At 46.3% G+C, this 18,597-nt stretch overlaps 1 non-coding gene across 1 annotated transcript; it reads left to right on the top strand.

The window, feature by feature from the left end:
• The first annotated feature begins 1,040 nt into the window (after positions 1-1,040).
• Positions 1,041-1,203, top strand: LOC132662669 (U1 spliceosomal RNA). The gene has a single exon (XR_009602684.2). It is a non-coding gene; the product is annotated as a U1 spliceosomal RNA (small nuclear RNA).
• The last annotated feature ends 17,394 nt before the right edge of the window (positions 1,204-18,597 follow it).

Here is an 18,597-nt window from a genome sequence, read left to right as displayed (position 1 = left end):
ATGTTACTGTTGTTTTCAAATGGGTCTTGCGCACTGCTTATCAATTTTATTCCGAGATACTTCAGTTTGGGCATTGTAGTGTGATCGAGATTATCTTATAGTTTTAAATAATTATCACAGGTGTATATGAAGATCACTGGATTATATATATATTCGGTATACAGTCCCTTTACTAACTATTATCTCTAACAATTTTTCCATGGATTTTCTTGCAACTTCAAAGCGAACAAACGTTTTCTACCCCAATGAAGATTATCTTATTGCCTCTTTTCCCGCTGTTATGCTTCATTTTTCTTCTCTACTTGTGCCTACTTTTCCTTAAGCAACAGTGTTGACCAAAAACTCCATCCAAATTCAAAGGAGAGATCCCAAGAGGTGTTTTGGGGCTCCAGAAGTCCCTTCCCAGCAGAGGGGGCAGTTGAAACGAATCTTGAAGGAAGACGTGCCCAACGGGAGGGGAGAGGGTTGGTGGGTCAGGACTGGACCTGAGAGGGCTAGACAAATGCTTATTTAGTTCACTGATTTCAGTAGAAGGTTGTAGAAGGTTTGAAATGCCATGTTGCAGAATCAGATCTCCACACAGGGAAGGTATGGACGCGTTTTGAGCAGAGGAGTGACAAGAGAACAGTACACACGGAGCGGATGGAGATTGGGGAGCATGGGAGGGTTTGGAGATAGAATGGGAACTTCTGCTTGAATTTTTTATTTCGTGGTTTTTTTTTAACATTTTGTGTTCTGTGGATGCTTTATAACATGCTTTGTGCCTAACAGCACATTATGAGCTTCATAAAATAAATACACACATAACAATCGGTAGGTATTGAAAGATTATTTTCACAATCAAAATTTAGACACAAGTGCGTCAGAGAAGCACCATGTTACCACCAGTAAGCAACCGCGATACTCTTAGATTCAGGCAATTTATTCCTAAACCATGAAAAGATAGAACCAATGGAAGAAACCCAAAGGAATCTCAGAGACTCAGAAACTGAAATGAGGACAATTTTGTTTTGTTTGTTTTGTTAAAGATAGCCACTAAAATACTTACCTGGCAGGGGAGACACCCTAATCACGAAGGCGATTTTCCCAGGGCCAGGCTTATCCATTGCGCTGCGGATGTGCTGACCCCTGCGATTCCCCCAAATGTGGGAAACTCGACCGTGTAATTTGTGGTAGTGGGGACTGCATTTGCGCTTTCCCCTGAGAAGAAAAAAAAATAACCACTAAAGACAATTATGAATATGGTGGTTAACTCCAAGTGTCTATGTGAAAAGATTTCAGTGATAATCATATTTATTTATTATAAATGATTTAAAGTAATTATATGAGGGGCTCCTGGGTGGCTCAGTCGGTTAAGCATCTGACTTCAGCTCAGGTCATGATCTCACAGTTCATGGGTTCGAGCCCCACGTCGGGCTCTGTGCTGACAGCTCAGAGCCTGGAGCCTGCCTCGGATTCTATGTCTCCCCCTCTCTCTCTGCCTTCCCCCTCTCGTGCTCTGTCTCTGTCTCTTAAAAATGAATAAATGTTAAAAAAAATTTTAAGTAATTGTATGAAGTGTTTTGGACTGATGATTCCCAAACATCAATCCTTAGACAGTGCTGAAGCTTGATAAAATTTTCACCCCTTTGTAACTGAATTATAAAACAAAACCAGAAAATGTAATGATCTTTCCATTAATCTAAATATTTAATTAAAGGGATGTCTTTTGTTTTTGAGAAGGTGAAAACACCTTTTTTAGGGGAGGGTGGGGGTTATTTCCCTTTAAAAATAAGATGATAGTGGGCACCTGGGTGGCTCAGTCAGTTGAGCCTTCAGCTCTTGATTTTTGGTTCAGGTCATGATGTCGCAGTTCGTGGGTTCGAGCCCTACGTCAGTCTCTGTGCTGATAGCCTGGAGCCTGCTTGGGATGCTCTCTCTCCATCTCTCTCTGCCTGTCCCCTGCTCGCACCCTCCGCCATCTCTCTCTCTCAAAATAAATAAACTTTAAAAAAAAAATTTTTAACTAAGATGATAGTAACCACAGATGCTAGATTTTTTTTTAAATATTACTTGGAAAAATAAAAAGTTGGCAACCATGTCTTGGCTTTATTTATTCAGCATTTTTGTGGGTAGGGATTTTTTTTTTTGCTTGATTTTTTTGTTTCTTGTTTCATAACTCATAAGAATCTCAAAGTCTGGGAACCCGAGACTACAGACTACGAACTGCAGGTGCATCTCTGTCCACCAGATGGCAGAGCAGCTCTACACATAACTTCCTGAGGCTCCACCTGTGCTACCTCTGCCTGCTGGCCCTTGGCAAGCATCATGAGCTTATCGTCTGAATAATATCTTAGTTTCTCTTTTAAATTTTTGCCCCCAACAAATATTGTGACCAGAAGCATTTTACATCTCAGCCTAGAAATGAATTTCCCCTACGGTATTATGTTTAGACTTGCCCTGTCTCTCTCTCTCTCTCTCTCTCTGATTATTATAAACCTCTGTTAATAAAACAAAGACCTAATGGAGCATTTGCAGAGATCTAGAAAGACAATGTGAATCAGGGAGGGACGGGACGGGATGGATCCTAACGTTCATCATTCTGATGCACTATCACACACACACACACACACACACACACACACACACACAGCTGAGGCTCATTATGTGTAGAGACACGGACATAAGGCAAGAGGGGGACGAAGGCAGGAAAGGGCAGTTGGGTTGATCAGAGGGAATAGAATTCCTTAGGTCCCGGAAAATACAGCTACTTAGGAGAAACAAAGAAGAACGCTATACTGCCACCCAGTGGTGTGAACTGTTTCTTTCCAGACTGATGCAAAGAAGATCTTCCCATTCGGCTGGGGATGGGTGTCCAAGGCCACGGTCCCCACCACTCTTCTGTCACCAGCCAGCACCTGATGCAGGTGTGAGGCGTGAACCCAGTGGTCAGTCTATTCGTAGACCTTGACCATCCAGTCGCAGGTTTGTCTGAATGAGGGGCTGGTGAGGACTTACTCGGTCTCTGGACTTAGCGTTTTGCAGTTTCAGGTAATATCACAGCTGACTGTCCATGCACGCTAAGACCCAAAGCATCACCCTAGGGCAAGAGATGCCTAACCATCATATGTGGTCAGCGTTCCCTAAAACCCCCCATTTCAGAAAACCTGAGTACATCTGCTATTCTCCCTCAAATGCTTTGTCTTAGCAGAAAATGACTGCCTGCAGAAAAAGTCCCAAGTCGTCCTGAGAGCATCTTGGGAAATCACCTCCTTGTCCCAAGCCAGGAGAGCAGAGCCCAGGAAAGGACCCAGGGCCCTCTCCGGGTGCACAGGTGCACACGAAGGAAAAAACAAGGCACTGTGCTTCCTCCTACTTCAATTTGGACAAGAGACATTTTCATCCTCTTTCCCTCCTTCCGCCTTCTACTTTCACTCCCCAAAGCCCTTCTCTACTACACTTTGGAATTTGGCAAACTGGTGTTAAAATTCAGACTACCTCTCCTGCTAGCTGGATGACATTACCCACGTTACTTGACCTTCTCTTGCAGCAGATGAAGCTAACAGATCCTCACCAGCGCCCTCTTGTGGGGCTTCATCCTCAGTCTAACCTCTCCTATTACCTACACCCCCCCCCCCCCCGCCATGTTTCCAAATCACACACTCTATTCCTGCTTTCTAATCAAAACTCCTCTCTCTTCAGTGTCGGGATATGCCAGTTTCTGAGAAAGCTCATTGAATTAATTTACAATAATGTGAAAATGACCTTTCCCTCCTAGAGTTATATAATGCTCTGTTGGAATTCTAGAACTGCAGGAAGTTTTGGAAGAGGGATGGCACCTGTCATCTGGTCCAAATCCCATATTCTCCAAATGATGCTACTGAATCTTGACGATGTCAAGTGGATGGACAGACCAAGCCCCAGAGTATTTCACAGAAGAGCCCAGACGGGAACAAAATAGATTCGGTGTACTGATCTCTGCCCAGATTATTGCCAGGATTCTACACCGATTCTGAGGTTCTAATCCTGAATATTTTCCTTGGCTTTTCCCCATTGTCCACTTCCCAAGTACCATTGCCTTCTCCTCTCCCCTTTTCTATTTATTTTATTTTAATGTTTATTTGATTTTGAGAGAGAGAAAGAGCACAAGCGGGGAAGGGGCAGAGACAGACAGAGACACAGAATCCAAAGCAGGCTCCAGGCTCTGAGCTGTCGGCACAGAACCCAACACGGGGCTCGAACTCATGAACTGTGAGATCATGACCTAAGCCGAAGTCAGACGCTTCACCGACTGAGCCACCCAGGCACCCCACCTCTCCTCCTTTCTAATGATCACCATCTCACATAGGTGGCTCAAAGACCTCATTCACATTTTCCAGACTTCAGGGCTTAAAATTCTTTAGAGAATGGCTCCAGTATTCCCATTCAAGATAATTTAAAAGAGGAGTCATTCTGTAAGAACAGGTGGAAGAAATTTCTGGGAGAGAGAAAACTACATGAACAAACCACACAGGTGCAGCGTTTACCCTGATGGCTATAAGGCAGTGCAAACTACGTAAACACTTCAGAAGGCACTAGAAAACCCAGAGTTCCATATCCAGCAAAAATGTCTTTTAGGGATGAAACTGACTCTAGGGGGTTTCCAGGGGAATTCTGTCAAAATTAAGAGAAATAAATAATAAATGGATACGATATAAAAGAAATAGCTGTATAGGCATATTACTTAGAAATAGGGATGGAAATAACCTAAGAATCAGCTGACCGATTACAATGAGCTGCTTGTGTGGAGCGGACGGTCTTTCTTTCTTTCTTTCTTTCTTTCTTTCTTTCTTTCTTTCTTTCTTTCTTTCTTTCGAGTCAGAGCTGGTCTTTTGACATAAGCTTTTTCGAATCATCTGATTTTTAACTACAGACCTGTAGCACTTTGCTAAATATAGAAACTAATGAAATGTTTCAAGCATTCATTTGAAACAGGACAGGTGGCCCAGGTTATCTGTTATTCTGGCAGTCAAAGGAGATGTCCTGCTTCGTGCCTGGGGAGGTCAGGTCCCCGGAGCCTTGGACTGAGCCGGCTCTCTCCGCTTAGAATATCAATGTGTGCGAGGCTTTCAAGCCTCTCTGACGGCCTCCGCACAGCCTCCATTTTTCTACAGGCTCCCCGCTTCAGCCAGGTGAATAGGCTCTTTTCTGCACACAGATTACTTCCTACTCCGGGGTGTTGGCAACATGTCTCTCGCTGAGATACTTTCCTTGCCCGTAACATTTTCCCCACGCCCTTCTGTTACAGGTCTTTACAGGCCACTTTAGCAAGGTGATGTCTCTGCGTGGCCTCACCCGCCTTATTGGGCTTCTCAGCATACTGAGACTCGCTTATGGATGAATGAATGTGTCCCCGATAAGTCTGGCACCCGGCAAAATGCTAGGCAGCTAGCTGATTTGGGTAGGGCAATGAGGAAACCAAAAAGCTAATGCTATGGTCCTTCTGGGGCTGCCTAGGGTGTCCCTGCTCCATGGTTTCTCAAATTATGAGTGACAGAACAGTATTGTCTCCTGAAGGGTTAGTAGATGTTCTGTAATGAAAGAAAGGTGTTTTGTGGTAGACAGTCTCTGGAATGACCCCAATGATTGCTACGTTGGGTATTCACATCCTATGCAATCCCCTCCCCCCTGAGGGCAGGCTTGACTTATTGACTGGCCTCTATTAAGTAGAATATGGTGGGGCGCCTGGGCGACTCAGTCGGTTAAGCGTCCAACTTCGGCTCAGGTCATGATCTCACGGTTCAAGCCCCATGTGGGGCTCTGTGCTGACAGCTAGGAGCCTAGAGGCTGCTTCTTGTTCTGTGTCTCCCTCTCTCTGCCCCTCCCCTGCTCATGCTTTGCCTCTCTCTCTCTCTCTCTCTCTCTCTCTCTCAAAAATAAACATTAAAAAAAATTTGTAAGCCACTGAACTGTACGTTTAAAATGGTTAAAACAGTACATTTATGTTATATATTTTTCCCCATAATAAAAAGTAACTTAAAAAGAAAAACACACACTGGGTCTTCTTCTATCTTGGCCTCTCTCTTCTTCTCATCGCTCACCCTGGGGGAAGCCAGCTGCCCTGTGCAAAGGCCCACATGGCAAAAAAGCATCGCCTGCCAGCAATCACGTGACCGGGCTGAGATGTGGGAGTCCACAGGCCTGTCGACGGCCACACGAGCAAGCCATCAGCCTAGCCATGGACGACTGTGGTCCTGGCCGACACCAGGCTTGCAGCCTGGTGAGAGACCCTGGGACAGGACAACGTGACTAAGCCCCTCTCGGATCCCTGACCCACAGAACGCGCGAGATAATAAAGGCTCACGGTTTGCAGCTGTGACGTTGTGGGTGATTTGTTGCCCAGCAATAGGTAACCCATGTGGGCTGTATGGTCAAATGAATTCAGGAAATATTCTAAACCATGTGCTTCTTTTGCAGATTCAAAAAGAACATTGAGGTGTTAATTTAATTTTATTTTTTTTTTTTTGATGTTTATTTATTTGGGGGAGAGAGAAAGAGAGACAGCGCACGAGTGGGAGAGGGGCAGAGAGAGAGGGAGACAGAATCCGAGGCAGGCTCCAGGCTCTGAGCTGTCAGCCCAGAGCCCGACGTGGGGCTCCAACTCACGGACAGTGAGATCATGACCTGAGATGAAGTCGGATGCTCAACCAAGACTGAGCCCCCAAAGGCGCCCCGAGGTACTAATTTTAAAGAAGAAGAAAAAGAAGACTTTTTGTCAAGAAAACCCATTAAACCTTGTTGATCTCAGTGTTCCAGACTTACTCGGCTATCAAACCCTTGCATTATGGAATACCTATCAACATTTCATAATATGTATATTTTAACGTTTATTTATTTTGGGAGAGAGAGAGAGATCATGTGCGCAAGCAGGAGAGGGGCAGAGAGAGAGGGAGAGAGAAAATCCCAAGCAGGCTCTGCGCTACCAGCACGGAGCAGGTGCAGAGCTCAGACTCATGAATTGTGAGATCATGACTTGAGCCAAAACCAAGAGTCGGATGCTTAACTGACAGAGCCACCCAGGTGCCCCACATTTCATAATATAATGCTATTCCAAGAAACATAATTGGGTAATATATTATATATATATATATATATATATATAATATATTACACTTATAAAAATATATATAATATATATATGCCATTTACATCCAACTTGTAAATTCTTGATGATTTAGTAAATCATTTGGGGGGCCAGAAGAGAGGAGGAATCTTGTGCAGGAAGTATTCACCTACAAATAACAGGAAACTCGTATTTTAATGGTTAAATAAAAGCATAGGTTCAATTTCTTGACAACAAAAATCTGAAGGGGAGTAGCTGTCAGCACTGGTTCAGGAGCTTAGTGATGTCAGGGTCAAATTCTCTAGGACCCTTGTCTCTCTCTCTCTCTCTCTCTCTCTCTCTCTCGTGCCCAGTGCTTCTGGGCGGCAAGATGAATGTACCAGCTGCAGGCATGCTAGCAATTCTCAAGTCGGGAAGGAGACGAATAATGTCTATCCTTTTTCCTCATAGAAAGCAAATACTTTATAGGAAAGATTTCCACTTATATAATTTGTTGCCCAGATCTGCGTTACCCGGCCACTAACACCTGCAGGAGAGGTTGGAAAAGTGATGATCTAATCTGAGGCTGTGCACATTTCTGCCTTGGACAGAAGGGATTTATTAGCAGGGAAGAAGTAAGTGTGCAAATAGCTAGAGTCTTTAGCAGCGAGCATGAGAGGGACAGCAGAAACCCACCCTGACTCCTGGAGAGACAATTCACGTCCACGTGTCCTCTGCACATATGCGCCCATGAGATAGTTAGACCACAAGACACTAATGAGAAATTAAATTTCTGAAGCCCAGCTGCTTCAGAGGAACAGATATTTAAGAGGGATATATAGGCAGCAGAGGCGGGGCAAAGAGTTTCTCGTTGTAGGATGAAAAAATCTCAGGAATAATTGAGCCGGGAAGTTGTTCTTCCCCTGCCAAATGTCGAACAATCTAAAAATCCCCCGAATTCACATCCTCAGAGGGTTGGGATGCGAGAAGAGCAGAAACGTCTAGAGAAATGCAAATCCAGGTGGTGGACTTGAAGCAGTTCCAGGGTAAATAACCAAGACCCTTTGCAATTGGTGTGTCCAGACCTGATGCTAAACGTGTGATGGGTACTGTTGGGCGGCACACAGAGGAAATTCAGAGGATGATCACAAAAAGGCGGGGAAGGAGGAGAGAACTTCGGCCAAAATCGAAACAAGACATTCCCCAGCCATTCCCCTGACCAAGAGCTTCATGAATATCCTAGCGAGGAGGTATCGGCCAGAATCGGTTGAGGATGCTGTCTTTGCCATGGCCGCTACGTCCAGTGGTTGTTAAGCGCGTTCTACGGCCAGAAAGAGAGTTCCACGTTTCGCCTTTACAATCTTTATTTTCATGGAGCCTTTGCCCACAAATACCATTTTCCCCCGACGCGCAAACGAAAAGCATAACATTCGGAAAGGTTTAGACATCTGACCCAAAACCACACGGGTGGTAAGTGCGGATATAGGATTCTGACCAGGATCTGAATGTCTACAAGACCTGGCTATTTTCTACTCTGCCACAGGGCCACCTCTGATCACTACAATGCAGGCAAGTCCTATGAGTCACATTTTCTTATCTGTAGTTTGTTGAATAGGTATGAATCCCGCGGTAAATTCGTTTCAATCTAGTCTTTAACACTTCACCATGTGATCACTTTATTTTTATAATTTAAAAAATCTAACAGCCTAAGAACATGTTAGAGACTGTCTCAGTCAGCCGGAGCCACCGTGACAAAAGACCACAAACTGGGTGGCTTGAGCAACAACAATGGACTTCTCAGAGTTCTGGAGACCAGGCATCCAAGATCGAAGTGTCATCGGGGTTAGTTTCTTCCAAGCTGTCCTCCTTGGCTTGCAGATGTGTGTCTTCTTACTTACTATGTCCTCACATGGCCTTTCCTCCCTGGACCCACAGGTCTGTATCCAAATTTCACCTTCTTTAAGGATACCAGTCATGTTGAATCAAGACCCAGCACCCTACTTGATCATGCCCTCTATTACCATGAAAAACCAACTAGAAGGAAGCCTTGAAGACTCATCGATATCATCATATGACAGTTGTACATTCTTATGGGAATTAGTCCAGGTTAACAGACTCTAACAATTGTCTATCGTTCATAAGTAAAGTACTAGAAGGATCTGTGAATGCTTCCCAGAAGAGAAGCTGTAGCTTTGCAACAAAGACAAGAACATATCATGTTTGTAAATTTCCTGTGAAGAGTACATCTTTGCCCAGAAATTATACGACTGTGTTTTCTGAAGCTTTTGTTAAAGAATCGGGAAGAAAAATGTCTCAGTGTCCAAACGACGTTTTTAAAAAGCAAGTTGGGATGTGATGACCCTGTAAAATCTGCTTCAAATTATGTAAGAGACTTATGTTTGAATAACACAACTATCCTACAATTTCTGCACTGAGAAGCCCAATAAAAGGGGTCACAATGCTTCCCTCCTTCCAGGTGGACCCTGGTTATAATGGCAGGGACGTGGCTGCAAATATAACACCCATCTCATCTGTCATCTGCCTTCAAAGACCAAGTAAATTGTACCTATTCTGGGGCCCTGAGCCATTTGGGTGATCAAAGACATCCACCTGCAGAAAGAGGGCAGGAATGGTGCACAGAATGTAGAGGCATTTCTTGACACTATATTTTGATGTCCTCATTGTGATTTAAATAATTGAATTATGATTTGGACTAGACACAGGGGTCCCAAGTTTTAGCAGACCCTAACACAAGCCTATATAAGACAGAAGCAGAAACAGATTCCTGTTACCCCTTAGCCTAGGGGTCTTGTCTTGCCCTTGGTGTATGAAGATACCATTACATTCCGTCTTTAAAAAAAAGAAAAAACCAAGTTCCTCTATGTAATTACAGGCGAAGCTGTTTATTTTCGAGGAGATGACATTGGAGGGGAAATAAGTAATATACAAGAAGTACAATAGAAAAGTTATAATGCCAACATCTAGCCATCTATATCCTTCTTCCTGGAGGACCTCAGTAGCAAACAGGGTCTGAAGGAAAGGGTGAAAGTTTCCTGCTCTGTTGAATTATCAGGACGCTATGGATTGTCAAATCTCTTAGGGTTTTACTACTGCTCAACGCTAACATGAGGGGTAATCCGAACCACAGAATGTTAGAACTGCAAAGATTCTCCTAGTCCAGTGTTTTCAAACTTTATTTAAAACTCATAATTTATTTAAAAGTCATAATTTAAAAAAAAAGGAAGGAAGGAATAGAAGGCAAAAAGAGATATGGAAAGAAAAAGGAATCCTTACTTAATGGGCAAAGCAGAAAAAGGATTACTGCTTAGCCTGAAGAAACAAGGAGAGGGGGGCTCACTGAGCTTCCACTTTTTTCTCTGGAAAGGCGCCTGAAAGTTCTACAGACTATCTTGGTCTTCTGAAGTACAGTATGTATACCAATCACTCCAGCCCAATCTTTCTCTTTAACAGAGGAAAGAACTAAGGTCCCTTGTGGGGTAACCACTTGTGCAAAGAAAGAGCTAGAGCTCAGATCTTCTGGCACCAAGTCCAAGAGTTGGAGAAAGAAATTTTCCTCCTTCGAATAGCTAGGATGGAAAGGTGAACCCTAAAGATGTCTGCCCTGAATAGTGAATTTCCTGATAGAAAACATGAGATTAAATCGGACCCTAGAGGGGCGCCTGGGTGGCTCCGTCGGTTAAGCGGCCGACTTCGGCTCAGGTCATGATCTGACGGTCCGTGGGTTCGAGCCCAGCATCGGGCTCTGTGCTGACAGCTCAGCACCTGGAGCCTGCTTCAGATTCTGTGTCTCCCTCTCTCTCCGCCCCTCCCCTGCTCACGCTCTGTCTCTCTCTTTCAATAATAAATAAATGCAAAAAAAATTTTAATCAGACCCTAGAAACAAGCAGGAAACTGACGTATAGCAAGACAAGAACAAGAGAGAGTGCGTTTACAAGGTTCGGCTGACGAATCCATGTTCTGTTGGCCAGAGCTCCAGAACCAAGGTGGCAATGAGCCCAATGGCCCTCCTCGAATGTAAATATGTCACAGTGTCCACAAACCAGTATCCCACGGCCCTACACTGACATAAAAACCTTTTTCTGAGTTGGTTCTTTTGGATGGACAGTGTTAGCACTTGAAAACTGAAACATGAACGGGCACCTAAAGAACATAAAACACTTACCAGCATTGGCATGTGACAACATTGTACAGACCACAGTAGAACACTGACCTTCTGTACCATGTTTCTATGTTTGGAAAACTCATACACAAGCTCGGTCCACATGTGCACTGTGATTCGGATTAAAAGGGAAATGTTCGGAATCCCAGTAGAAGTAGGGCTCGTGCGAACTTGTGGGTTTGCAGGGAATGGGGTTGCGGAGAAATTCCATGGCTACTAGTGGGACAAGAACCGGGACAAAGATCCACACGAGACCTGCTCGAGGCCACACTCACGAAAGGCACTTTTTGTGAAGTGCATCGAATTGCCACACACACACACACACACACACACACACAGCCCTGAGGCATGTATTATTATCCTCGTTTTTCAGAGAAAGACCACTAGCACTCAGAGAGGGTGAGTAACCCAACCCAGTGTATTCAGCTATCATCTGGAGAAGCAGGATTCATTCATTCGACAGAGAGGCATTCAGCGGCTATGGAACGCCAGGCACGTGCTGGGTCCTGCCGGGTCCGTGGGGAGCAAGAAGGGCAACGTCCCCCTGCCCCCCTGCCCCCTGCACAGGCGTGCGGTCCATGGAGGACACAGACAGGTGGACAATTCCAACAGAGGGTCTTGGGAGCCATCAGAGAGCCAACGAGCCCATTCAAGGGGGTTGCCCGCCTGGCTCCACAGCCCGTCATCCTCACGGATGCTGAACCATTTGGGAAGAGAGCCTGTGCAACCTCACGTACTCTCCCCAGAGCACCTGACGACCCCTTCTTTAAGGTTTCCATCAGAAGAGCCGACCCCGATGGGCCTCCAAGCACCGGCCTCCTCATTTGCTCTCTGGGCTTAGACAACACAGCCCCAGGGAGGGCACAGTCAAACCGACCGAAAGCTTAACATCTTACTTGTCTGACAGTAAGTGGATACGTTGTACCTGCTGTATAAATTCCTTCTGGGGGACTGAAGTGTTTGAGAAAGGATTCCCTCCTTTGAATTTGTTCCGAAGAACGAGTCCCCAGACATGCAAATAACCCCAGGAGATCCCTACCGTGCACAGGCTGTTTCCACACCCACATTGTACCTTGTCCCTCAGAGACGCTCTTCTCCTCACCCTCCTACACCTTCTTCACATCCCAAGTTCTTCTTGCAACAGACACCTTTGGAGTCCTCCCCCTCTTTTTCCCTCCTGCTGTTTCCCCCTCCCTCCCTCCTCCTTTGTACCTTCTCCCATCTGACCATCTTCCTCATTCTGATTTCTCCAACGGGTACCTTTTGCAGCTTTTTCCCTCCTCTATCATCCTCCGTAAAGAAAAAATCAATCAAAAAAATCAATCCAAACAAGGCCGAAGATCCTGTCCCGCTTTGCTTCCTGAACCTGGGTGTTCCCCCAATCTCGGTGAGTCACAAACTCGATGCACGTTGAAATCTCCCTGAGTCTTTAGCAAACCCTGATGCCTGGGCTCTGGCCCAGCCATGCTGATCTACTGAGTGGCAGAGGGCAGACCGGGAATCAGGATTTCTCAAAGCTCCTGAAGAGACTCTAATGAGCAGCAAACTTTGGGGCTACCTCACTGTGTGGCTGTCCTCACGCATGAGACATGGTGTCCGTACCACACATGACCTTCTGTCTGAATGGCAGAATCTGAGAAATTCGGAGCCGATGGGGGTCCCTTTTGAACGCTCACAGCCAGGCGAAAGTCCCGCAGAACAGAGCCTTTTCTCCTTTCTGTGGCCTCCAATTCAGATTGACATTCTGGCATGAATATAAAATCAAGAAGACAAAGCTAAAAAGTACCCTGAGCTGCTCAGCAGGAAAAAAAAAAAAAAAGCATGGGGGCGGGGGAGGGGCCCCTGGGCTCATTGCCACCTTGGTTCTGGAGCCCTGGGGCTAACAGAACGCGGATTCGTCAGCCAAACCTTGTAAACACACTTTCTCTTGTCCTTGTCTTGCTATACATCAGTTTCCTGCTTGTTTCTCGGGTCTTATTCAAAGGAGGGGGGACTTAATTCACGATCCTGGCAATAGGTCGAGTCTACACTGTAAAAATGATACACCTGAAACTCAGGAAGGTGAAATCACTGTCCTAGGGCCATACAGTCAGTTCATAGCAGACCCAGAACTGTAAAAACGCCGGAATCCTACGGAAATGCTTAGGAAAGTCAAAAGTGCTGGGGCGCCTGGGTGGCTCCATCAATTGCCTGAGTCAATTGACTCTTGGTTTCAGCTCAGGTCATGATCTCATGGTTGGTGACTTTCAGCCCCGCATCAGGCTCTGTGCTGACAGTGTGAAGCCTGCTTGGGATCCTTCTCTCCCTCTCTCTCTGCCCCTCCCCTGCTCGCGTGTTCCCCCCACCCCCCCCCACCTCTCTCTCTCTCTCTCTGTAAATAAACTTTAAAAAACAAAAAAGGGCCATCACAATTCTCCGACCATTATTACCATCTGACAAAGAACTCACGACTACCACTAACATTTACAGTGACGAGGAGATGGCCACAGCCCTGCCCACAGACAAGAAACCAATGTGGGCTTGTGGATGGCCCCTTGCCAGAAATCCTTGCATTAACCTTCCCCATCCTCACCTCGCTCCCCAGAGCACCCGATTGATTGATCGATTGATCGGCCTTCCTGATAATAATACCACAAACTTCTCAGTAGGAAGTGACGCATTGCCCTGAGTGCCTGGGTGGTCCTGAAAACAAGCCATTCACTTTGACACAGTCCGCCCCCCAGAGGGAAGCCCCTCCTGCTGGGTTTTCCTAAGTTCCTAAACAATGACAACCTGGTGTGGAAGAAGGCGCCCTGCTCAGGCCCCAGCCATGAATCCCAGCCCTGGCTCTCCACCAACAAGCAGTGTGGTCTTGGCCGGCCATGCCTACTCCTCATCTGGAAAATGAGGGGCTCGGACAGGGCCATCTTGAAGGAACCTTCCAGCTCTCAGATTCACAGATTCCATGATCTGACTCACAGAACAGCCACGCGGAGCCAGGCAGCCTCAGAAATTTGCAGTTCCCTAGAGTTCCATAACCTTGACTGAGTTTCTTGGAGTAGATTCAAAAGTTGTGGGAATTAGGGGTGCCTGGGTGGCTCAGTCGGCTGAGCTTCCGACTTGGGCTCAGGTCATGATCTTGTAGTCCGTGAGTTCAGGCCCCGCGCCGGGCTCTGTGCTGACAGCTCAGAGCCTGGAGCCTGCTTTGAATTCTGGGTCTCCCTCTCTCTCTGCCCCTCCCCCACTCATGCTCTGTCTCTCTCTCTCTCTCTCTCTGTCTCTCTCTCTCTGTCAAAAATAAATAAACATCAAAAGTTGTGGGAATTATACGCCTCATCTGATGTCAGGGAAAGGTATGCATGAGCAGAGGTGGTGTGGTTACAGAGAAATCAAAAGTTCAGATTTTCCAAGACATATCTTAATGTTAATTGTTCTGTCCCAGGGTCCCCATAACTACATCTTTCTTGTCAGACTATAGTCCCAGATAGTTAGATCAGAGATAGTTAGATCTGGGTTGGCATAAATCTTCTGGACTTGTACGGGATGCCCAGACTCTGTCCTCATCCTTGACTTGCAAAGACCACTACGTGAATTCTTGTTCTCTGGTTTAATTCTGCAGACATGAGGCATCCATGCATTTTGCCTCAAAATAACACTATTTGTAGGGCTCTCTCCCATATAGTATCTCCATTCATGGTTTTAGGGATTGTTCTCTTTGTAAGCCTTCAAGATAGGTGATGTAGTATGTTGTCCTATTTTACAGATGATAAAATTGAGGTCCAGGAAGGGTCTAGCTTTGCTAGTTAATATCAGAGTCTCTGTTGACCCAGTTCCGGTCTTTTGACTTCATTTCCTGTTCAATTTCAATTCAGAACAATTGCCGTTACCGCCCGAAGGAAACGTAGCTACCCCTCAGCGTGGGGTTTCAGATTTGTCGGATATAAAGTAGACTCACTGAGATGAGACAAAGATCAAAAACTGGTTCATAGTCGGAGTCAATGACCATAGACCAGTGGGGAAGGTTCGAAGTCGGACTCAGGACTCAGTGCTCAACACACATACAAGCCCTGGGCCTACTGATACTGGTCTTTACGGGCTTCTGAAACCGGAAGCAGCCCAGCAGCATGGATATCACCCAGGGGCTCGCTACCAGTTACCAGCCCAGAGGCACTGAATCAGAATCTACCTTTTAACGAGGGCCCCAGGTGAGTCGTGTGCATGCACACTCTACTTAAGAAGCCCTTCTCCGAGCTCCCCTCCACCCATGAGGTTCCACAACGACCGTGTGAGTCCATCTTGTTCGGCAAACTTTGGCCAGCACACCGGCAAGTGGGGGAGTCCGTGCAAGTCTTGGACACCAACAGTATACAGATGTGGGTCAACAAAGACAAGTACCTCCACTATAGAGTATCCAGCACTGTATGAGGTATGTGGGCGTTCCTTAGGAAGTAGCTGCTTACCCCATGTTATGGGAGCGGTGTGACCTTAGGGACGGGGATGGGGGAGAGGGAGAGATTTCAAAAGCTGGTATCGCTGAGCTTTTCACTGCCTGGTACAGATTAGGGAGCTGGTTTCCTCCCTCTGCCCTCTCCTTGTCCTTTCTATGTTTCTTACTGGCTCCTCTCCTTGTCTCCTTCCCTCACCTAACGTGCTCCTGCCCTGCCCACTCCCAATCTCTCACACACACACACACACAGATTTTTTCAAAGGTAAAGAAATGTTGAAGCTCATCTCTTCTGATTAGGACCCACGAGAGTAGCTACTGCAAAGACATTTGCATTAATTACCACATTAATTTCTCGTCCCGGGGAAAGCTCAGCAAGCCCTAAAGCCTTCCTGCAAGCAAACACCTATGAGCCCTGATGGTGGATGCAGGGGGTCTGGGTTAGCGAGGTGGCAGGGAGAGTGCTGGAAAGGAGCCCCCTAATGGCTTCCGCACAGGTGTTCAGCATAATAGGGTGTTAATTGGGTAACAGGTGGCAGCGCAGAGGGTGGAATGAGCAGCAGAGTGAACGGGGCAGAAGCTGACTGCCGTAACCTAATTTTAAACAGAGTGGAATTTTCCTGCTCCTTCCTTCAGTCTGGGCTGAGAACGCTCAGTCACAACAGAATTTAACGGCGCACCAGCCTTGATAACAGCTAATACATTTAGCTGCTTTCTAAGCGCCCGGCACTATGCTATGGACATTACGTGCTTTCTGCCAGTTCTTCAGAGCGATTCTGCGGGGTAGGTAGGACACTTGATTTTAAGGATGCAGAAGCCAAGGTTCAGAACAAGATGAAGAACAGCTCAAGGGCACACAGCTAGCACGTGGCGGAGGTGGTACTTGTGCATTAACCCACAGCGCGGTGCTGTCTTCCTGTATCGATGTTCACAGGAAAAGCAAGAAGCCTGTTGGACTGTGTGTTGACCACCCTCATCGCGAGCGTCCTCCTTAAATCCGGAGGCCACATTTTAAGAGCGTGTAGAGGGACAAGGGAGTTGATCAAACATAGGAGGGCCTAGAAAACATGAGAGAAATGGCTAAATCAGGCTACATCAATACACTACTGCCCAAATGCCAGCCTGCCCCTGTTCTTGTTAATAAAGTTTTATTGGAACACAGCCGTGTTGCCTGTGGCTCCTTTCATGTTACAATTGCAGGACTAAGTCATTGCAACAGAGATTGTACGGCCAGCAGAGTCTAAAGTGGTTACTACTCTGATCCTTCTTAGGAGAAGATTGCCAGCCGCCGGGCTAAATAAATTATTGGCCCTAAGCCTAATTGCTGACACCCTGCTCTAAATCATTACTCAATACTGCCAAAGAAACTGGGGGCATTTCACCCAAAATGGAAAACTCAAGGGCATATATTTGACATCACACAGAAGTGGATTAATTTGCAAGCCAATGGGTGGACATATTTTTGGGGTGGTTTCTTTTTGCCCAGCCCCCAAAATGTTCCTAATGTTTATGAGTTAACTTAGAGGATAATTAGCTCTCCATCACCAAAAGTACTCAAATGGCCGGGTAAGCACCCATTAGTCATAGTTTGTTCTAAATGATCTGTTTCTTTTTGTTTTCCTTTTTTTTTTTTTTTTTTTTGAGAGAGAGAGAACAAGCAGGGGAGGGGCAGAGAGAGAGAGAGAGAGAGAGAGAGAGAGAATCCCAAGCAGACTCTGTGCTGTCAGCACAGAGCCGGACTCAGGGCTCAAACTCACGAACCGTGAGATCATGACCTGAGCCGAAACCAAGAGTCGAATGCTTAAGCAACTGAGCCACCCAGATGCCCCCGATCTATGTTTCTTTACAACTCCTATGATCTTACAACTTTCAGTATGCATTTCAATCAGACTAATGCATCATGAGAAGTTTTCCTGAGTCTCCGTGTCCTCGTCTTACTACGGTAAGCTCATCATCCCCTCCCCTTAACTGTTAAGTAACAGTTAACTTATCAAGTGTCAGCAAAGAATAAGCGATTGTACTTCAGTGGATAGAATTCAACCTGTTGTCAAGATGCGTGCATCTTCAAATGTCCTTTTGTTTTCCAAGCTTAACAACAAAAAACAATTCTTGTTTTTAAAGTGTTTGTTTATTTTGACGGGGGTGGGGGGGCAGGAGAGTGCCCGTGTGAATGGGGGAGGGGCAGAGAGTGTGGGATAGAGAATCCTAAGCAGGCTTCAAGCTGTCAGCTCAGAGCCTGACACGGGGCTCGATCTCAGGAACCACGAGATCACGACCAGAGCCAAAACCACGAGTCGGGCGCAACAACAACAAAATTATTCTTAAGGCCAAAACAGACATAGCTGCTATCAAAAACATGATTTATTTAATCATTTAATGAATATTTACTGAGTGCTACTGTGCACAAGACCAGTACTGTTCCTAGTTTGGGAAGGGACAGAGGGTGTCCAAGCCCTGTGGGCAAACAGCAGGGGAGGGGGCCAGAGCCAGGCTCACTAGCAGGAAAGGGCAGCTGGAGAAGCTGTGGCCACCACCTGGGGCTACAGCTTCTATAAAAGGCACCCACGGCCAGAGGGAAAGAGGGAGGCTGAAAGAGACACACACACACACACAAAGCCTGGGCCAAGGCACCTGCCGATCGGGGATAATTCCCCATTTTCAGCGATGCGGACGAGCCCTGAGCTATCAGGACGAGACCCAATTTCTAAACTGGAGGTTCCAGGAGAGCAGGTGGGGCCAGTCACAAAACTACAATCCATCCCGACTTGCCAAGCTGATCTGGACCCTGGGGCCGCCAGTGGCTGATTTTTCTTGGGTCAAAATAGATTTTCAGTGACCCCGTAGATACGGCACAGAGCAGGCATTCCTGCAGTCTTGGGAGGACTCCCTGGAGCCCCCACAGGTCGTTTCTGGCATCTCTTGGCTCAGCATTTC

This window comes from Panthera onca, chromosome D1 (genome assembly GCF_046562875.1).
Source record: "Panthera onca isolate mPanOnc1 chromosome D1, mPanOnc1 haplotype 2, whole genome shotgun sequence".
Classification (NCBI taxonomy): Eukaryota; Metazoa; Chordata; class Mammalia; order Carnivora; family Felidae; genus Panthera; species Panthera onca.
This window is presented reverse-complemented; position numbering and strand designations above follow the sequence as displayed.